General features: G+C 32.5%; 1 protein-coding gene across 1 annotated transcript in view; it reads left to right on the top strand.

The window, feature by feature from the left end:
* Positions 1–3,791: 3,791 nt before the first annotated feature.
* The window catches only part of LOC121119543 (A disintegrin and metalloproteinase with thrombospondin motifs 9), a 201,683-nt gene continuing 185,335 nt past the window's right edge, over positions 3,792–20,139 (top strand). The window contains exons 1-2 of the mRNA XM_071889016.1: positions 3,792–3,932; positions 4,009–4,226. The gene's annotated coding sequence lies outside the window, so the exon portion shown is untranslated. The remainder of the gene's footprint in view (positions 3,933–4,008; positions 4,227–20,139) is intronic.

The following is a 20,139-nucleotide window of genomic DNA, read 5'->3' as shown; positions in this document are numbered from 1 at the left end:
TCGATATTTATATCTAACACATGGGCTGAAAAGTCTTGGGTTATACACAAAGACAACGCAACATTTTTTTTTAAATTCAACTCATTTTTAGTGAGTACCAACCTTTAAAAGACAGCTGTCAAAATTTTATTTAAAATATGTTAATTAATTTGTGAATTATTGCCCTACTTTTGTTATTCCTAAAATAATGGTTCAAAAACTATTAGGTGCTTTAATTTTACACTGCTTCTTGATAGGCAAAATTATGTTTAACTTAAGCAATGGCTTGAAGTGTATAATGGGGACTCCGCGTCATAAACCAAATTAAAAAAAAATATTTAAAATAAATCCAAAGTTTATGAAATTGGCAGCCATTCATTTCTGCCTGTTTCTATTCTATAAGGCTCTTTTCAATGCTGTGTAAAGATATGCTTATTTCTTATATATATGAACACATTCATACAATATTGTTAATGTAAGTTAACGTTTGATGCATTTCACGATACATAATATCCTAAATCGAGTCTAAATATTCCATATTTTTTACTCCAATTATAAATTAACATCAATATAATATATTATGTCAATCTTTTTGTTGTGATCGGTTATTTAAGACACCTGATGTTATTGAATTAATTAGTGATAATATGATCCTTTATTTTATAGTTAAATGTAATTCCAATCTGGATATAATATGATACAAGTCAATTAGAGTTTCTATAATTTGTGTCAATTAAATATAGTAATAAATGTCTTATAATTTATATAATATTAGTATAAGTATATTTAGTTTGATGGGAATTGTTTTAAACAATTATCTCTGACAGGAACTACCATTCAAATATATTTAAATGTCGCCGAAATTAAACTGCGCATAAAAGAAACAAAAAGTGCACCAAAATGAGTAGACAGGATGAAATAGTGATGTGGTTTTAGACATTCGTCTATTTCTTGGAAACGATTTTTTAAGGTCTCGATTCATCACAACATTGATATTTGGCTATGTGGTCTTGCTACGATTACAGTACATATTCAAAAGCAGTGAAGACGGACACATAGGGGCCATGGGCATTGGTCCCCAGTTTTTTATACAAATATACAGGGTTCGGAAGCAAAACGTGGACTGTTAATAAATGATAATTGTGTAATTAAAATAGAGAGGTTTTTTATTTTTGCTGCATATTCCGAATCTCCTGTTCTTTCTGCATAAGTAAACAATAATAAACATTTATCAAATCTTTCATCATGAGTGGGCAAGAAGCAAAAAGAAAAAGGATCTCAGACCTTCAGGGTGCCAAAACTGAGGTGGCAGAGCTTATGGACATTGTGAAGTGCTCCAGGAGCCTCATTTTCAAGGTAGACAAGATAAAAAAAGGATGGAAAAGACCACTCAAGGAAAGAAAGAAGTGGGGGACACAAATTGAAAAGGGATTCTTAGTTTCTGGGGGACCTGAAGAAGATGATCAATGAGACCCAACAAAATCCATGAATCGCCTCTCTAACGAGTTCGACGTGGACAAGGGGAAAATCAGGAGGGTTTTTAAGGAGAACTTGGGGTTGTCCTCTTACACAAGGACCCCATACAACCTGTTGAAGGACACACCGAAGGAAAGGAGACTATATAGGTGCAAGAAAGTTCGTGCGTGGATTAAGCCAAATGCATCCAAATGTGGCCCGGGTCTTCAACCGGCAGGACACCTGTTGGCTTAGAGGATCACCAGAGGAGGTCAAGGAAGTGTTCTTTAAAAAGCAATGGTCCAGGGGTCGTGGTGTCCGACCGCAAGAAGATGTCTCCCTTCTTCTTTAAGGCTGGGGAGAAAATCGGCCAAAAGGTCTACTACAAGGTGCTGAGGCTCTCCATACAGCCATGGATCAAGGCCACCTACCCAGAGGACAACTATGTGTGTACCCGAGATGGTGGGCCCTCACACACATCGGCCAAATGCCAGAAGTTCTGTGCCAACAATATAGCTGATTTTTACTCAAGGACATGTGACCATTATGTTCGCCGGATTAGATCCCGTTGGACTTTGCAGTGTAGGGCACCTTTGAGAGGGAGACTAAGCAGATATCTTACTGGAACGTCGACTCCATGAAGGCCGCCATTGTGAATTAGTGGAAGAACTTGTCCGAGAAGCTCATCATCAACTCCTGCAAGGCTTTCCGCCGCCTTGTGGAGGCTGTGATTGCTGCGGAGGGAGGCCATATTCAGTGAACATGTTCACAAAGGTCGTGTCTCAAAGTTTTGATAAAAAAGCTTTCAAAATTATTGACATTATTCTAAAATCCGTCATTCAGTCCACGTTTTGCTTCCGAACCCTGTATATCAGTATCATAGTTGTTAAAAATATAATATTAGCTCTTATCATGATTATATGTTTCTTAAAGAGAGAATATATAAATAAAAATAATGTAAAAAGTGACGTAAAGTTATAAATGTTGGACTTATAATATGATAGAGAAAAAAAAGGTATCTCATTATATCTGAGATTGAAAAAAATCGGTCGATAAAGTGAAACCGAATCAAAATCGGTCTATAAAGTGAGACCGAAAAAAATCAGTCTAGAAAAAATTAATTAAGACCGAACCGAAAAAAAATTCGGAGCTGGACCGAGTCTTAACACTAATTATTATCAATCATCATGTTCTCATTTGAAAAAAAAAACATAAAAAGAAGAAACGACAACTCCATGTTTAATTAATATTAGGTCAACGACGCAAGGATAAAAAACAAAAAAGAAAAACCGGCAAATCGCAAGATCTGAAAAATAAATCATATCATGAAGGGAGGATCTTGAGCTAGTTCTGACAGATTATTTTTAATAAACATTCTAAAACATTGTGTATTAGTCGATGGAGAAGGAATTGAGGATTATCATTGCCTTAGAGACGTAATCATGGATCCACGAAGGGAACCCTTGGTTTTTGTGCTTCACTGCGTATATTATACATCGTATTTTCGAGATGAGCGACTCAATCTTCCATCTATCCTTATATCGCAAGGATGTTACAATGAGCTAATCCGATGGACTCAATCTCACATGAAAATTTATCCGGACTTCTTTCTACTACATCCAAAGGATCTGGTTAATTTTTAAACATTGGTAGAATAAATGAAAAGTGGTCTCCAATTATTTTTGGCTGAAATAACAATTTATATCCTTAGGATCTTCCCGGGACTTGTTTGTAAAAATACAGGACACCTCCAGTGTGTACCTAAGCCATTTTTGACGTGTGTCAGTGAATGGATTCTTCAAAATGACGTTTGGATCTGCATGTTCCATGCCATCGCTATGACAAAGCAGTTCAAACCTTCGCCTTGGGATTGTTGAAGTTTCATTCTCTTCACGACAATCACTACAATGATTTCAAAGATCAGAGGACCGAGATAATTACTTTTGAAATCCCGTCTAGAGAACGTCTCCCGTGTTCCATGGGATAGAAAGAAGTTATTTAACACTAATGAACTCACTCCTACTGTTCAGTCGAAAATTATAATTAAGTGATTCTTTTGACCCTAGTAAAGGGAGGACATTCTCAATGATAGAGCTCCATACTGAACACACCTTTCTCCAACGCTGATCTTATCTTTTCACCATTCAAACATTTCAAATGGACCCATACAGATCCGTTCAGTAAATTCAAAAACCAATCCGTTGGTAGAATTTTGTTTGGATTTTAATTGCCCAAAAATCACCAGAGCTTCTGAGCCGTATTAACCACTAGAGATTCAGCGCCTTCCACATACCTTATTTGTGTGTATAACCAAGACCCCAGCGAGTTGGAGCATTAATCCTCATCCTTGAAATGTATGCTGTTGCATGCCCCTTGCTAAATCTTCCCTTAATTTATATATGCTCTCAAATATCATCTTTGAAAAAGGCACGTATCTTAGCAGATGGTATGGTTTTGGGAGGATATTGATATCCCAGGCCTTCAATTTTTCATACCTAGTGAGTGGGGTATTACTGAAAAATAAGACACTTTTCTGTATACTAGATACATTTTTTGATTCATTTCTTTTCCCAGCATTGGCACTGCAGCTAGAAACTTCAATACCTAGAAGTGAGAAAGACTTAACAAAACATAACTAGCAAAGATCATCATATGTCTTAAGATAGTCGTCACAATTGGATAAGATCCTAGTCTTTTCTATGTTGATGGAGAGACCATGGAAATTCTGAATGACTTCAATGGCTTGGGAGATGGAATAAACCAGCTTTTCTTGTGTTCTCGTTAGAAATAAGGTAAGATCGTCCACATAAAATAAGCACTTCAGGAATTTTCTTAGTTAATTGAAATTTACAAAAATTTCAACATTAATAAGATGAAATATCAAATAAAGATTGTGAATCATACACAAATGAATCAATATTTTCTTGGTAACGTCGTAAGTTCTAGGTAAAAGATTTAATCAAATTTATATATTTTTCATGATATAATATTATCTGATTTGCCACATTTTTTGCACAGACAGTAGTGATTGAAGCTGTTTTGTAGATATCTATGACTTTGACAAATATTATTTTTATTATTCACAGTTCATTAATATGTTCATACGTTAATAACTAAAACCGGGGCTAATGCTTATATACAGATACATGAATAAACATTATAGTTTAAATTTTTAGCTTCGGGCTTGAACCTGCATCAAAATTCAAGGTATATTTAAAAGTAAAATCTGGATAAAAGTTCAAAAGTCAATTAGTTTGTAAAAATAGAATAAAGTTCATATAAAATTTCAGTGACACATAAAAAAATAAAACAAAACTAAGCAAGTAAAAGCATAAAGTACTCTAAATGGGTGAGTTAATTTTTTTTTTTTTTTAAATTTTTCTTATAATCTTATTGTATTGCAAAGATAAACTTGGGAAGTACTTTATCTCTCTCCCAGCCATTGTCCAAAAATTGTATTTTCCAAGGAAGGTATTTTCAGGGATAAAGCTGCATCGATAGCTAAAATTGTACTTATTTCTTTCACAATAGGTTTTTTTAGTGAAGGATTTAGATTCTAATATACACCATAAAACACACTTGATCATATCTTGGCTCTTGAGTTTCGCCAAAGTCACAAATACTTTCAAAAAGAAGAAACAATTTTTTCGCTCGATTTGATAAAGCCACTCTATACTAATACAAATCTTAAAATAAATTATCACTTCATAGTTATTTTTTTTAAAGTTAATGATTTTTAAAATGCGTAATTACAGTGTTGTACCCTTTATTGAGAAGATATAATGTCTATTCTTGTTAATTAATTGCATGTTCATCATTCAATGTTCAAATCATAATCTCTTGATAACAAAGGATAAAAGCTGGTTTTATAAGTTTATTATAAGGATTTGTTGAAATGGGATGGAATTAAAATAATATCAAATTATTAGGTTATTATTTATACATTATTTTTTACTTTCTTCCACAACTTTAAATATATCTTCACATGTATTCGTCTTAACCTGGATATACTTGGAGAGGTATATTAATAGACAATAGTTCCATATCAAATATCTCTAAAAACAAAATAATCAAGGAATGAAAAAGTCCAATTTATTTCATTTCTACTATACTATTTTTTTCTTTGTTTATTGTTGGGGTTATATAAATATGTAGAACCAATTTTAATTGTCTACAGTCAAGTGATTCTCAAATAGGGGTTCATCTCCATGAGGTGGGTGAAATTAAAAAAATATATTTATTTACTACGCACTCGTTTATACTTTTGAGATTATTTTAAGTAAGATACCAATGAATGATATTTTATTTATTCAATATTAAACTTGAATTTTTTGAATTACCATTCAATGTATGCTAAAAAAATGAGATATAATATAAGACATCAATCCTGTTTCGGCAGCTAAAAAATTTTTAACTCTTTTTTTTTTACTTTTTGGGTTTACCCCTGCCCTAATGCATAATCCATGCATATTTTATATCAGGCTGTATTTTTTTTAGAGAAGTAATGTATATTTAGAAATAATTTATTTGTACAGAAAATAATTTATTAAAGAATGAAATATTGAAAGAACATGATAAACCATATTAATTCTATTACAGTTTTTTTTTACTATTTCACAATATTTTTTGCAAACGTAACAGTGTTTTTTTAATTTCCCAAGCTGTTATCATGATTTTTTTAAAGTCATATATATTTATCATATATTTAAATAGATATAAAGTTCTCATTAGAGCATGAAAGACGAACACTAACACTGAGTATTTGTTGCCGAGGTATATGTGTTGGACTCATAGTAGAAATGAGGATCAACATCGGTTTAATTCATGTCAAATACTTGCAATATACAGAGTAGGATTTGTCTTTAATTCTTCTATTCTCTAGGATCTATTCTAATGAAACGTCATGACAGCTAAGCTGCTCTCCTCCTAAACAGTCTTCCAATTGTCAATATTACTACGTTCATTTTGGGTTTTTTATTTTTGCATACCGACCGGACATATTTTCTAAAAACTTTTATTGTATTTATAAAATTTGACTATGACGTCATTATTAGTTCATTTGTCACCTCCCTACTTCCCTGGTGTTATATAGTATGAATGAGTACAAAACAATACTGAATAATTAAGAGATATAATACAAAATCAATCTACCATCTCACACATTTAATCAAACTCATTCCAAAGATACTGAATGCAATCTTAATATTTGAAGAAGACGAAAAAATATCTTACATTCTTTGACATACGATAAGTATAGATCGCAAATATTGCGCATTGCTTATCTCAACAATCAAGGAAAATTTAATGTAAGATATACCTATATTAGTATGTCCCGTTTTTGTGTGTATATTTTTATACACATGCACAAAAACCATTTCTTTTGGGGACAAGAAAAAACTCACTTTTTTAGGTCAGAAAAAATATGGATATTTTTGGGTTAAAAAGGGGGATTTTTAGGCCTCTTCTACTGAATAAAATATGATACTATAAGTAAAAGATACTTCTTTTTATATTTTTAAGTAGTCAGTTTATCAGGATACAGAAACAAATGTTCTCAAAAACTCAAAATTTTATTGAATGATTTAAAATATATATATATATACAATTTTTTTAGCAAAATCACAGGGGGTGAATCTCATTCGATATGGCCTCCATTAGAAGCAATGACAGTCTCAATACGATGCTTGAAGTTTGTACAGGCTTTGACAATTTTTTCCTCATTGTAGTTGGCCCAGACCTTGGAGATAGTAGACTTAAGATCATTTACATTTCGGTGTGGGGTTGCATTTGTGATGCCCTCACTGGCACCCCATCAAAAGTAAGCAAAGGGGCTCAAGTTGGGGGATGACGAAGGCCACATGTCCATGTGCTAGAAATCTGTAAAGTTTTTGAGCGGATAACTCCTCTTACTGTAGCTCTAGACGTGCGATTGCCGATGTTCTTTGTATACTGGATATTTCGGGCGGTCCTCACATTGACTGCGACGATGGCAGGGATGTCTTTTTGGTCTATATGTACGTCAAGCGAGACGGATTGATGACATATTTCCCCTTCTGTTCACTCATTTTGTAGGCGATTCAAAACAATATAAATATGGAAAAATAAAAAGTTCAATTTTTGACTCAAATGGTTATAGTTAGAGCGGGGAAAAAGGCGTAAAAATTGGCAATTTTGATTGAAAAATATTATTTATTGCCCCCAAACAATAATGGTATGAACGCCAAAAATGGCATAACAAGCTTCATACTTTGCTAATGTCAGTTTTTTGACTTTTTTGAGATGAAAGGGTCTTTGTTCAGGGGGTGAAAAATATTACCCCAAAAACGGGACACTCTAAATATATGTATATGTATATGGAAGTAGAATCGGGAAGCGAGGATTTTATATTTTATTTTATTTTTTGACTAGACATAAAGCCGATTGTCAACCATTCTTCTGAAGATCTCATTTAATCTTGATAGCAATTACCATTGTACATATTTCTTTATACGTTCTAAAGATGGATTTAGTTGCAAATACACTCAATTGTACAATGTGCCTATCTATGTAAGCACATGTTTGCGTACACAATAATAATAATAACCTGTTGACGAGCATACTTGTGACAAATAATGCCACAAAAAAGTTACTATTTTTCTCTCGAAATTTTATTAATATATATGATTAGGGCTGGATTAAGTATTACTCAAACTTGAAAAAAAAAACACTCTATTTTACACAATCAAACATTTTTTTTTTTAATTAATCGAACTCACTCAAAATATTTTTTTGGAGAATAGGCCTTTATATGAACTCGAATTATAATCCTTACTCGAAATGTTTGAGTAATAATTAGCCAAGTTTACTATATTACATTAGATTAACTTTAATTAGCAGAAGAGCTCATTGTATCAAAAGTAGTAATCGATCGGTATAAAAAACTATCAAACTTACATCAATGGCTGTGATGATAGTTTAAAAATGTTTTGTGGATCCCCATAGAAACGACGAATTTGTATAAATTAAATGGAAAAAATCAATTTTACGTCAATTATACTTAATGTAGATATATTTTTAATCTTTCACTCAGTTTCATTTTTTTCCAATCCGTCGCTTCGTTAAATGCACCATTTTGAATGGATCGAATAAATGGTATTATGGGTGTTACTACATTTATTTGTCTAGTATCATGTAAAGTTTCGAATTAATTGCTTTATACAAAGTGCCTTAATTTCAATCAGACATTATTATCTTCAATCTTTAGTACTACGCAATATGAATGTACTTACCCTTAATTTTTGACCTCTATCTTCTTTTTTTTTTTCCAATAATTATAATTTAATGTCTGGAGAGCGTGGGAAGATTTATATACTCAAACTTCATATTATTCAGTTCGATTGCAGGTATTTACAACTTTCATCTTTTGTACAATACTGTATTCTGTAATTCCTGAAAATTTTATTCAATTCTCTTGATGTTTAACAAAGTTGTGTCGTTTTATTGAAATATCATATTTTATTAGATCACAGATTTTGGTGTAGGCTACGAAAAAAGGCGATAAGATTGAAGCCAGAGAAATGATTTTGTTATCAAAATGTTGTTTTTAATTTTATCTATTAGATAAAACTGGTTTAAAAGGAAAAAAATGGAATTTAAAATTTTTTGTAACATACCTATATAATATTCTCTAGTATTTTATAATCTAGCCAACAGCGCCGGAATGTACAGGGTGGGATTGCAGTTTTTAACACTTTAAAAAACTCAACATATTTCGGGTAGAAAGAATCATCACCTTTCACACCAAGAAGTGTAAGTCTCCAATCTTCGAAAGTATTGCTATTATAGACAGTCTAGGATTACCTTTGGTAATATCAAGGATTTGATTGATTGTATCATTATCCTACACGTAACTACGGCAATTTCCCTTCATCCTCTTGACATAAAACTTATCAGGATCACCACTATCGTCGAAGTACTTCTTTGTAGTTCTCAATGGGGTTGTAGGGGATGTTTATGAACTCTGCAATATCCAAATTAGTATTTCCTCGCAAAATCAAGTTACCGTAGCTCCTTTCTGAGCCTCTGGTACGCAACCATCCATAGTTACGGGTCTAACGAAGTTTTCAGGCAAAAGCTTACTGAATATAAAATCCTTTGATATCTAAGTTGGACCAGTATAGCAACTTTTAGGGGTCAACGTCAACAGCGATCACTGCGTGTAATTACAAGTCCCTTGCCTGTTATTGTTCAGGGTCATTTAATCTAGCTATCAATCATTCTTCAAAGGACCGACTAGAAGAATGGGCTGATTAGAAAATAAAAATGTAAGGGGGAGGGGGTAAGAAATCTGATCACGTTGTTACCTTTATTATAATCACGCAACCTATCTATTGAAAAGTACCATAAAAACACCCAAAATAAATTGGCGAATTAGCCAAATCTTCCCAAATATTTTATTTTTAAATTATTCACTGTTCAAAAAAAGCTAATTCAAATTGCACTGATAAACGTTCAGAATAGTATTACAAGAAAAGAAGGAGAAACATCCACAGCAGACCGCATAATACTCAGTGTATTTTGTTTCAGTAAAGTAGAGCCGTGTGATTGGAAATGCATCAATAGTAAGAAGGAAAAAAATCCCATTACATGATATATGGAAATTGTCAAAAACTTGAGCTTCAAACGAACTCGAAATTTTTGACTTGCATCCAAAATCTAATATGTAAGGGCGCTAATGATAAAATATAATACATTATATTATTATGGACATTAAATGTATTGTAAATACCTCTAGGATGAAACCATGGAAATCCTATGAAATATTTTCTGACTAATCATTCACACGCTTTAGGAAATACCCATTCCTTTTATATTGAACTGATGCCGTATCTTTGCAATCCATCGATAATTACATAGTTATGGGAGAGCCTAAAATTACTTTTTTCAATTTTTCTTCGAGATATTGGAATAAAGGGGATTTTGGATGGAAAATTATTATTTGGAATAGGGCTGCGGAGTTTGAGCTGGGAATTGTTCTTCCTCGTTTATGAGTGCATAAATTATGTTCAGAAACTTATGAATGAACTAGCAATAGATAAAAGTAATGTAACTTTTGATCTATTCCATTTGTTGTTCATCATATTAAATATTTTATAATTCCAAATACCTGGCACAATTGTTTACTATATAGAACTAATAAAGCATATGGCTATAAATTAAATCTATGTTTATTCTCTATACTCAAAAGTACTTATTGGGGCTATAAAATACATTATTTTTATATAAATTGTGTTGAAGTTAGGGGGGTGTTAAAATCAAAAAAGGTTAAGGGTCAAAAAACGCCCTTTGAAGAATAAAATTTTAGAAACATATTTTTTTCGTTATAATACAACATAATTGACATCCTGGAAAGGTCTTCTCTATTTTTATTTTTTTTATCTTGGCCAACATAAAACCAGGCTCCTAGGATACTTAACAATGTCCATAATCTTCATCACATCAACTCCAGCATCTAAGAGATTTAAGATGCACTGCCTTTTTTGCTTGTTTTTCACTCATGATGATGAAAGGACTAAATGTTTAGTATAGATTGTTTGTGTAAAAAGGACGGCGGAAACAGAATAACAAAAAAATCCAAAAGCCGTTTTTTTATTTCGAAGTTCGTATTTTAATCATTAAATAAAGCACTTTGAGAGCGTGTAAAAGCGTTTGAGCAAAGAAATAACGTATTTCAAGTCTTTTTTTCGAGAAAATTGACCCAAAAAGGGCTTAAAATGAGCATATATTTTTCTCAAAAAATCCATGCAACACTTTTTGAAAATTACAACAATTGTACAAATAATTACAATCAAGGGAATTTTAATTTACATTTTCAATCAATAAATACGTTTTTTGCCTTAATGATCAGTTCCAGGCTGGTACGGAACTTTTCACTGCAGTTCTCTACAATGATAGGTTCTAGGTTGCTCAAGCAGTTATGATAACGGCCTTCTGTTGGTCTTTTTTAGTGTATTGGACTCTTGAAAGCTTTTTTTTTTTTTTTTTTTTTTTTTTTTGAGGTACCCAAAAATACTTAAGTCCAGTAGGGAACAGTCGTAGCATATATCAAGGAATTGCACAAACAAATAATAAAGGAAAATTACTTTTTTCAATGTTTAACTTTCTATTGATTAGGGCTAGGTTCGAAAATACATAAATTTATTAATCATCAGAATTTTTACTTTTCCTTATTAATAATTTTTAATTAATATTCTTGAAAAAAGTCATGGCCCTTGAAGAAATTGGCATGAACTGTTTTCTTAAACTCTATTTGCCCTTTTTGACAGAGCCCTTCTTACTCTCCAATGTTTCAGACTTGCTGACGACAAAGGCCAAAATTACTCCGTTGTTGTTCCTCAATTCCACTATGTGCCCCACAAGGACTACTCTTGTAAATCTTGAACAAAATATTATCAATATTACTTTCCATCATTCATTGAAAAAAATTCCCGGGTTAAGTGGTCCCATATGTTATTATTCATTGCTTAACATTCAAATAAAAAATGGGTGGACGTTTCTTTATTTTACTCAGAGAAGAAGATCTTTTCTTCGATTGACTTCGCCTGAATACTACCAAAGAGGAGAATTGTTGTAATTATTCGATATTTTAACTAATATAAGGAAAAATCAAACCCTACATCAACACATCTATTGGGCTGGATTCTAATTGTATTCGTTTGATCTTTCTCTCAATCAACCGCAAGAAGTGTTTCTTATCGTTTTCTGCCATAAGTAATTCTGGAATTCTTTTGTTTTTTGTTCCTTCCACGTAATTAAAAATACTATCTCTTGGGCCAAATGTTCTCTTATTAAAATATACTTTTGTAAAAATTTCCCTCTTTTCCAATTCTTCACTATACGTAAAAAAAACTGTTTTTATTAAACACTTCTCCCATAAAGTCTAGTCTCCTTCTAATTGATGAATTTGTCATGTAGTCTAGTCTGGGATTCCCATCCACAGGTTATTGCCATTTCATAGTTGATAAAACATATTTTTGAAATTTCAGAAATAATTCCATCGTTTTCCGACCAAAACATGCCCATGTCCTTTATGATTTGGAGCACCTTAAATGGACCTTTGCCTTTCATTATCTTTAAGTCTTGCCTCTGTCTTCTCCTACAATTTCATCTTCAGTCGCTCTGACCATACAGTGCCCTCCTCAAATGTTCGTCCAATCCAAGAAAATAAAGAGTCTTCCAAAAATCTCTGAAAGATATCATTCCATGCCCCCCGAATTTCCTCATACAATATATTCTTCTCCAGGAAATTAGTTTGTTTGGCCCATTAGGAAATATAAAATGTTGGCATATTGTATCTGCTTTCTTTGCTAATCATTCAGAAAACCCTGTAACCTTCAACAGATGAATTACTTGAGGTAGTATTAGTGTGTTCCATATAAAAATTCTGAAGGGAACATTTCTAATGGTAAAGGTAGCGTACTTAGACATTGTGTTGACCAAATCGTTTTCAGTTTTTTCCTGATTTGCATGTTCATCACTTCTTTTTAGTGCAACAAACGATCCAGTATTTTAATTACTTCTATTGTTTCTAATTTTTGGAGACTAGTCTATTTGAGCAGTTTCTCAGAAGTTTTGACTTCTGAAAGTTGACTTCTAATCCAGATATGTATTTTAACTTTTCAAGGATATTGTCGGTACAGTTAAGTGATTTAGTAATTTGCTTTGCGTCTCCTGAGTATAAAGTAGTCGGGTCGTCTGCAAACGCTTCTACTTACTTTTCTAAGTTTCCTACTTTAATCCCTTTGATGACAGAACAATTTTCCATTTTCAATATTAGAGGGTTCAATGCAATTATGAAAAGACAAGGTGAAATTGGGTCGCCTTGGCGACACCTTTTACTGACTAGGAATCTATTATTACTCTTTTCATAGAATGTGTGGAGGTCAATTAGACAAATGTCTACCGTCTCCGCAAAAAGATCACCATAACTATTATTTCTGAGACATATTCTTACCCATTGATGTGATATTGAATCAAATGCTTTTTTGAAATTCATGGCCATATCTACTAAATTTAGGCCACCTTTCTCCGCAGTTTGTATTGAATCTTTTATATTCTTCGTGGAATATCCTCCATATATCGACCCTTTATAAAATCTTTTTGTGAAGAATGTATGATTGATGTCAAAACCTTTTGAATTCTTTGAGCCAGAATTCCACTATATATTTTATAGGTAGTGTTGATTATAGTGAGGGCCTCCGATTCTCGATCCACCTAGGATTCTTTCCTTGCTTAGGTATCAAGATTAATCGTCCGTCAGTAATATTGTTTTCAAAATTCCCTACTTGTAATGCCTCGCTATAAACTATTTCTAATAGAGGAGCCAACAAAGTACAATATTTCTTAAAGTATTCCATCGGAAAACCATCTGGTCCCGAGGACTTATTTTTCTTGTTATATGACATTATGTAGTCTTCTATGTCTTTCTGTGATATAAATTTGTCCAGAGAATCTTTAATAACTTGAGGAATCTGTGGCATGTTTTTTAAGAAATGATCGCCTCATTTATGTTTCGATTGAGCATTATGTTTCTCACACATTTCTTCTCCTCTACAATCAATAGACTTGTTTATATTTTGAAAATGTTCTACCACAGCAGAAGAAATTTCCTTGGGATTTACTATAAGTTTTCTATTTGCATCGAACACAGAATTTACTTGCATTCTGGCCATTTGATTACTTTACATTTTCTTAAGTCGCTCAAAAATTACGTTTTCTTTTGATAGAGACTTATTGCCACTCCTTATTAGACAAGTGCGTTTAAAAATTTTCACTCTGAATTTTCCTTCCTCAATAATACCACCATCTCCATCTATACAAAATTTTATTAATTTCCTTTCCTTACTGAGCCTTACCACAATAATTATATTTTTTTTCGTCTTGAAGAATTAAAAATTAATTTCAAAGCATGTGAAGATGTCTTTATTTCTTTATTTCTCAATCTATCTAAAATATCAAGTATGATATCTTTGATTTTGGTGTCAGTCATTTCATCTCCTAAAATATATATATTCAACTTCCAGATACTTTTTGAGTGCATTTGCGGTTTAATTAAAATTAAAAATTAATTAATTTTTATGGGCTTGTGATCGGAAATTATTTTTAGCAATGTATTATAATCATCCAGTAAGGGGAGCACTGAGGAAGACACAAAAAATAGTCAAGCCTTGAACTCTTAACTCCTTCTAATTTCGAAAGTATGTTTTGGCTTTTTTTTTAATTTTGTGGTTGCATCTTTTAACCCATATCCCCACAATTCCTGTCATCATCCTCGATTAGCTTAGCAAAAATAAAATCATAGAAACCTGGCTTGTCCTTATAATGTCCATAGATGGATAGTATCTTTACACGAAATTTGCCCTAGTTCACGGTAACAACAAGATAGTTGCCTTCGATGTCTACACTAAATGTAGGTTTGCTGTCTTAAAAATTTGGGATGTACATATATATCAAAACAACTCAGAGTAATTGACTCCAAATAGATAACAGCATTAAAACTATATCTGGTCTCCCCTATATTGTACATATTTAATATAAAAATATGTTAAACAGTAGTCACGTGCGCAATGACGTATGCATATAATACAAATATGAATTGCAAATTCACAAAGCTCATAATAATAGCTATTATGAAAGATATAAGGGATATTAAGGATGGATGGAGACATATAAAAAGTTAATTAAAACATGCAAATTCATCTACGTCAACATAAAAGCGATTGTCTGTGCAAAATAAATAACTATTTGTATTTAAACCTTTTATTACCCCCTTATGCATCAATGGACTGAGAAGCAGGGTTTAGTTGATACGAATCAAATTATTATTGTGTATATTTTGCTTCCGAAACCATATATCCCAAAATCCATTTTCTTAAGAGGTTTCCATCAATTAGAAGTGGACCAAGCTCAAGTCTGACTACATAGTCAATGCTTGCAAGGGATTTAGACTTCTTATTGAGGCAATTATTAGAGCTGAAGGCTCATAAGTTGAACAAAAGTTGTGCAAATCACTATTTTCAGAGGATTTCGTTGAATAAATGTCCTGACAAAACCTTCCGTTTAAATTTTACTCCTGAAAAATTGAAAATAATTTAATGTGTACCACTAGATAAGGTCAACCCTGTAAAGTTGAGTGGCGTCATCCAGGACCAAACTATATAATTTTGAGTTCTGATATTCTGGACTCAGCTGTACCGGAACGAGACTGAACCTTATTCAATTTTAGGATAAAAGATCATATTTTAAACGTTCTAGAACCTCCAAAATGTGATAAAAAAATTAAAGTCAATTTTGAATTTAGATTTTTTTGGACATATTTAGCAAGTATTTTTACTGTCGAAACTAAATTTTATAGATCTCATGAAATGATTCAGCAGCATCTTCAAATGTTTTGTATTAACAGTATTTGAAAAATTAAATATCTTAAACGGATGCGTTGGAAATGGTTTCATTCAAAATTAAAAAATTAGAAATCATACTGAATATTGAATGGATTTAAGCGAGTATTTAATATAAGGCACGATACTCCACAATAGCCACTATATACGCCTGAGTCAATTAACTAAATATAATATATATTTTTAATAAAATAGTAATTGTTCTTTTATTATTATAAACAAAAAATTCGAGATTCAATACATTTTGAAAACTAAAATCTAAGAACCCGAGAGGATAATGTGAAACGTAAAAAATAACGTCGTTCATTAGAAATTGAACCAAATGATTTATCAACAAAAATTTTAATTATTTTTGGGAAAAATTGAAAAGGCCCCATTTTCAAAAAAAAAAAAAAGTCATCTAATATCAGAGTTTTTGTTCCTCCTTATTCTCCATATACAGAGATATGTATACAAATATGGGAATTGTATACCGAAGTATATGAAAAATGAGACTTTGAAGCATGAGGTTTTCATGTGAATGCCTTACCATAACTTCAATTTCTGTTTACCCCCCCCCCCTCCTATTTACATCATCTTCATTTCTCCCCATGCAAATAATTGAAAAATGTCTTTCATATTTTATGTGTATTATGAATGGAGATCTTATTCAATGTCTTCTTCTCATTTAATTGTATTTTTATTTTTGAGGAGGTCTCGCACGCAATGCAATAAGTTACTAGTGTTGGGACTTAGTCCGAGAGTGAATGGTATTTTTCGAATTCGGACTTAGGTTATTTTATCGGTAGACCGATTTGTAAACGTGGGGGGAAATTAACTAAGATTGTGCCCTTATTGGTTAAGTGGTTCAGGTTCTTAAACTGCTAGAACTGGAAAGCGGACAGAGTCAACCCGAGACTGTAATATATATCTTATCTGTCTCAGTTCTTGTGCTTATTTTCGTTTGTTATATTTTTGGGTATAGTTATAACCTTTTAATATAGTTGCAGCGTTTTCCGATGGTTCTTTTTACGTTCCCCGGGTGATACGGTTGTATCGGAGTTCCAAATAGCTAATGGCTTCTTATGGATCTGGAAAAGTGGATTTAGACACCGGACGGTGTAAATAAAAGAGGGAAGTGTGGGGTAGATTATGGATCCAGCTCGTCATCTCTGCGTGTCGGGGCCTATAGTTATAAGCTACAATATTTATTAAGCCATGGTAAATGTTACTGTGTTACGGCCCCATTACATTAATACATTTTTAATTTATACGAAACATGTTTACTATGGATCTGATCACTTAAAGCAATCCTCAATTCTCCATTTCCTGCGCCTCCCCTCACGGCTCCTAGTTTGAAAACCATTGTATAAAACAACTTTAGTTTTCAGGCCCCTGCTAGAACTTTGAGCACCACGCACTCTGCGTATAAGGTAACTGCGGGCCTGTTTGTATATAAAATCATTTCTTGGATTCGAATTTAATAGCGACGCCCCTTGTTTTAAGTGCCTGTTATCAACTGAGCCTGTATTAAAAATAATCGATAACAAAGACCGGATCGAGACTGAAACCGTTGAAATAAAAGAACGGAGACTAGAACCATTAGAACTGCTGAACCTAAACCTTGAAATTCAAAACTTTTTTTTTCTTTTATGTGATCAGAACTTGACCGAATTTCACTACCAGAACAGTTCCTATATCAAATTAGGTATTATTACTTTTCGATACTTTTTCGAACGAAAATGTTCAAGCAAAATGGCGTTAACGAAAATTCCCCTCCCTCCTCATTGGTATGATGGAGTTGCACAGTTCAAGGTTAATAGAAATACAAGGTTATCCCTTCATGTAATAGGACTTGCTATAACTTTTAGTTTCATGTACCCTACCGACTCTTTCCGCCACTTTTTTTGTGGGTAGATAATTCTCCGGACAGTCTGATGTGAAACCTGGATATATCTTGCGTGGCCCCTCATGAACCTAAGAGAATTGCCCTGGGCTGTTTTCTTCAACTCCTACGGGTCCAGTTTGGCCTGTTTTTACAGAGCCCTTCTTCCTTTCCAACGTTTTGGACTTGTTAACGGCGTAGACCTTGTTCCTGGAGACACCCAACTGCTTGGAGTGAGCAAATATAAATTCGTCGATCACGTTCAAGTGTCATTTTCTCGATTTTTACGAAAGCAGGGAGTTCAAGTTTATTTTGCTTTGTAACTAATTATTTAAACTTTAATATATCGAAATGTAAATTAATTCACTCAACCTTCGTAAATTATGGAATTAGTAATTGTTTTAACTTCAATGAACAACCCTGTAGGTGCTTACAGATAATCCAATTAAGGTCATGACTGCTTAGCTTCACTTCTTGGAAATATATAACTCTAGGTATATCCAACAACACTAGTCCAGACTCGAAGTTTTACCAAAAACGTGTTAAAATTGTATTTACTTGTGACCCGTCTAAAATTTGCAAAGCCAGTCCTAACACTACAATATATGCACCTTCCCATTCGTCAGCCATGCAATCATGTCTGTTGGCCAAAAGAGTTATCTGAATATGTACAATATAATATATTATTAAAAAAACCTCATTAAAAATTCACAATTTCTTTGAGTAATAAATTTACTTTTAGGAGTTCATTTACATTATAATTGAATAAGAGTTTGTAAAGCCTTAAAAATGTTTGTATACATGATACATACAGGGTGGAACGTACATACTGTAAAATGAATAATCGTATGTAATTATTTTATATTTATAATTAGAAACTTAAAATTTTGCTTGAATACTATGTGCTATATTGATGCAATTCTACTACAAACTTTTTATCCTCCTGAAGATTTTCCCGTGTGACATTTGCGCTGCCTTTGTACATTTTTACATTATAGGTTCAAATTTTAGTCTTTACTATTGTATTTCAGCTATAGATCGTTTTCCTGTGACTTCAGCATTGTCGATGTCGGTTTTTTTTTTTTTTTTTTCGTGTGCTGGCGTTTCTATATGAAAGAAGAGTGTATGTGAAATGTTAGAGTCTGGACACCTTCTAGGCCTGATCAAAGTTGGACATAATATGTTTGACGAGTGTTGTTCAGAAGGTCATAATTCCCCTCGTAGTGGGTTGATTAAAAAGAAAAATTACGTCAAAAGATGCACTAGAACACAAACTATAATTTATATTCAAAAATCTTATTTCAATCAAAAATAAAAGTTTGGAACTCTGGCGCTGCCTTCAAAATGAAAAGTAGGAAAAACGATTTTATTTGAACATGTCTCTGTATATGTTTTCAAACATATCCTAAATTTATAGTGGGGTCTTAATGGGAGCACTTTCAATGAGAGCATTAACTAGAGTATGTAGAGCCGCTTTTATACTATATATTAGTATTATTGTTCTATATTTAAACGCATATTTTATATATACATATTTTCTGTTGATTAATATAGTATATTAGGACTTTTATTTAGGGAGTATAATATAATTGAAAATTTTGATGAAAATCGCTGATGATCATGCCGTAAATTGGACTAAAGTTTGTACACTTGACGTGGAATTACCATACTATTAATTTCTTAGTTGCGATACATAAAGTCAAAATTGAAACTTAAAAATACATTACATGTTGCTCATGTGTGAATAGGTTTATAAACGAATATAATTCTTAATATAACCGTGCATTGAGTAATGGTTATCTATTCTAGGTTTAATTTTGGACACAGCAACTCGAAGATTATCCTCCACATTAAGCATCGATCTGTATTTATTTTTGATATCCATTTAAGGAAAAGGTTTTTTGACTCATAAATATGTTGAGCCAAATGGTGTTAGTAAATCTAAAGCGGCTTCAGCCAGCAGTGAGTACGCATTCATTACAGAATTCTAGAATTCGTGTGAACTGTTTTAGAATCAAAATCTGTATTTTTGTGTAAGGTCATATGAAAGTTGGATAAGTGCATCTTCCATATCAGACGACAGAAAATTAGCTCTGTCTGTAAACGCGGAGTATTCATTTATGTATTTGCAGAGCACTATCTTCTACAAAATATTTTTAAAATGATCTAGAAGATACTTATAAAAAAGATATGCATTCATCATTATTTAAGTTTTGATGTCACTCAAGTGAAACAATGCCGAGAGGTGTGCCAGACAAACTGAGGGATTTCTTGCATCTGTTGTCTCACTTTTTTCTCGTAAATGAAGGATTACCAAAAAATGTTTAGAACAAACTTTGTTGACAATTTATTAATAACACTAGTCAACAAAATTTTAACTTTTTTTTTTTTTTTTTGGGGGGATCT

The sequence above is a fragment of the Lepeophtheirus salmonis genome, chromosome 6 (assembly GCF_016086655.4).
Source record: "Lepeophtheirus salmonis chromosome 6, UVic_Lsal_1.4, whole genome shotgun sequence".
Classification (NCBI taxonomy): Eukaryota; Metazoa; Arthropoda; class Copepoda; order Siphonostomatoida; family Caligidae; genus Lepeophtheirus; species Lepeophtheirus salmonis.
This window is presented reverse-complemented; position numbering and strand designations above follow the sequence as displayed.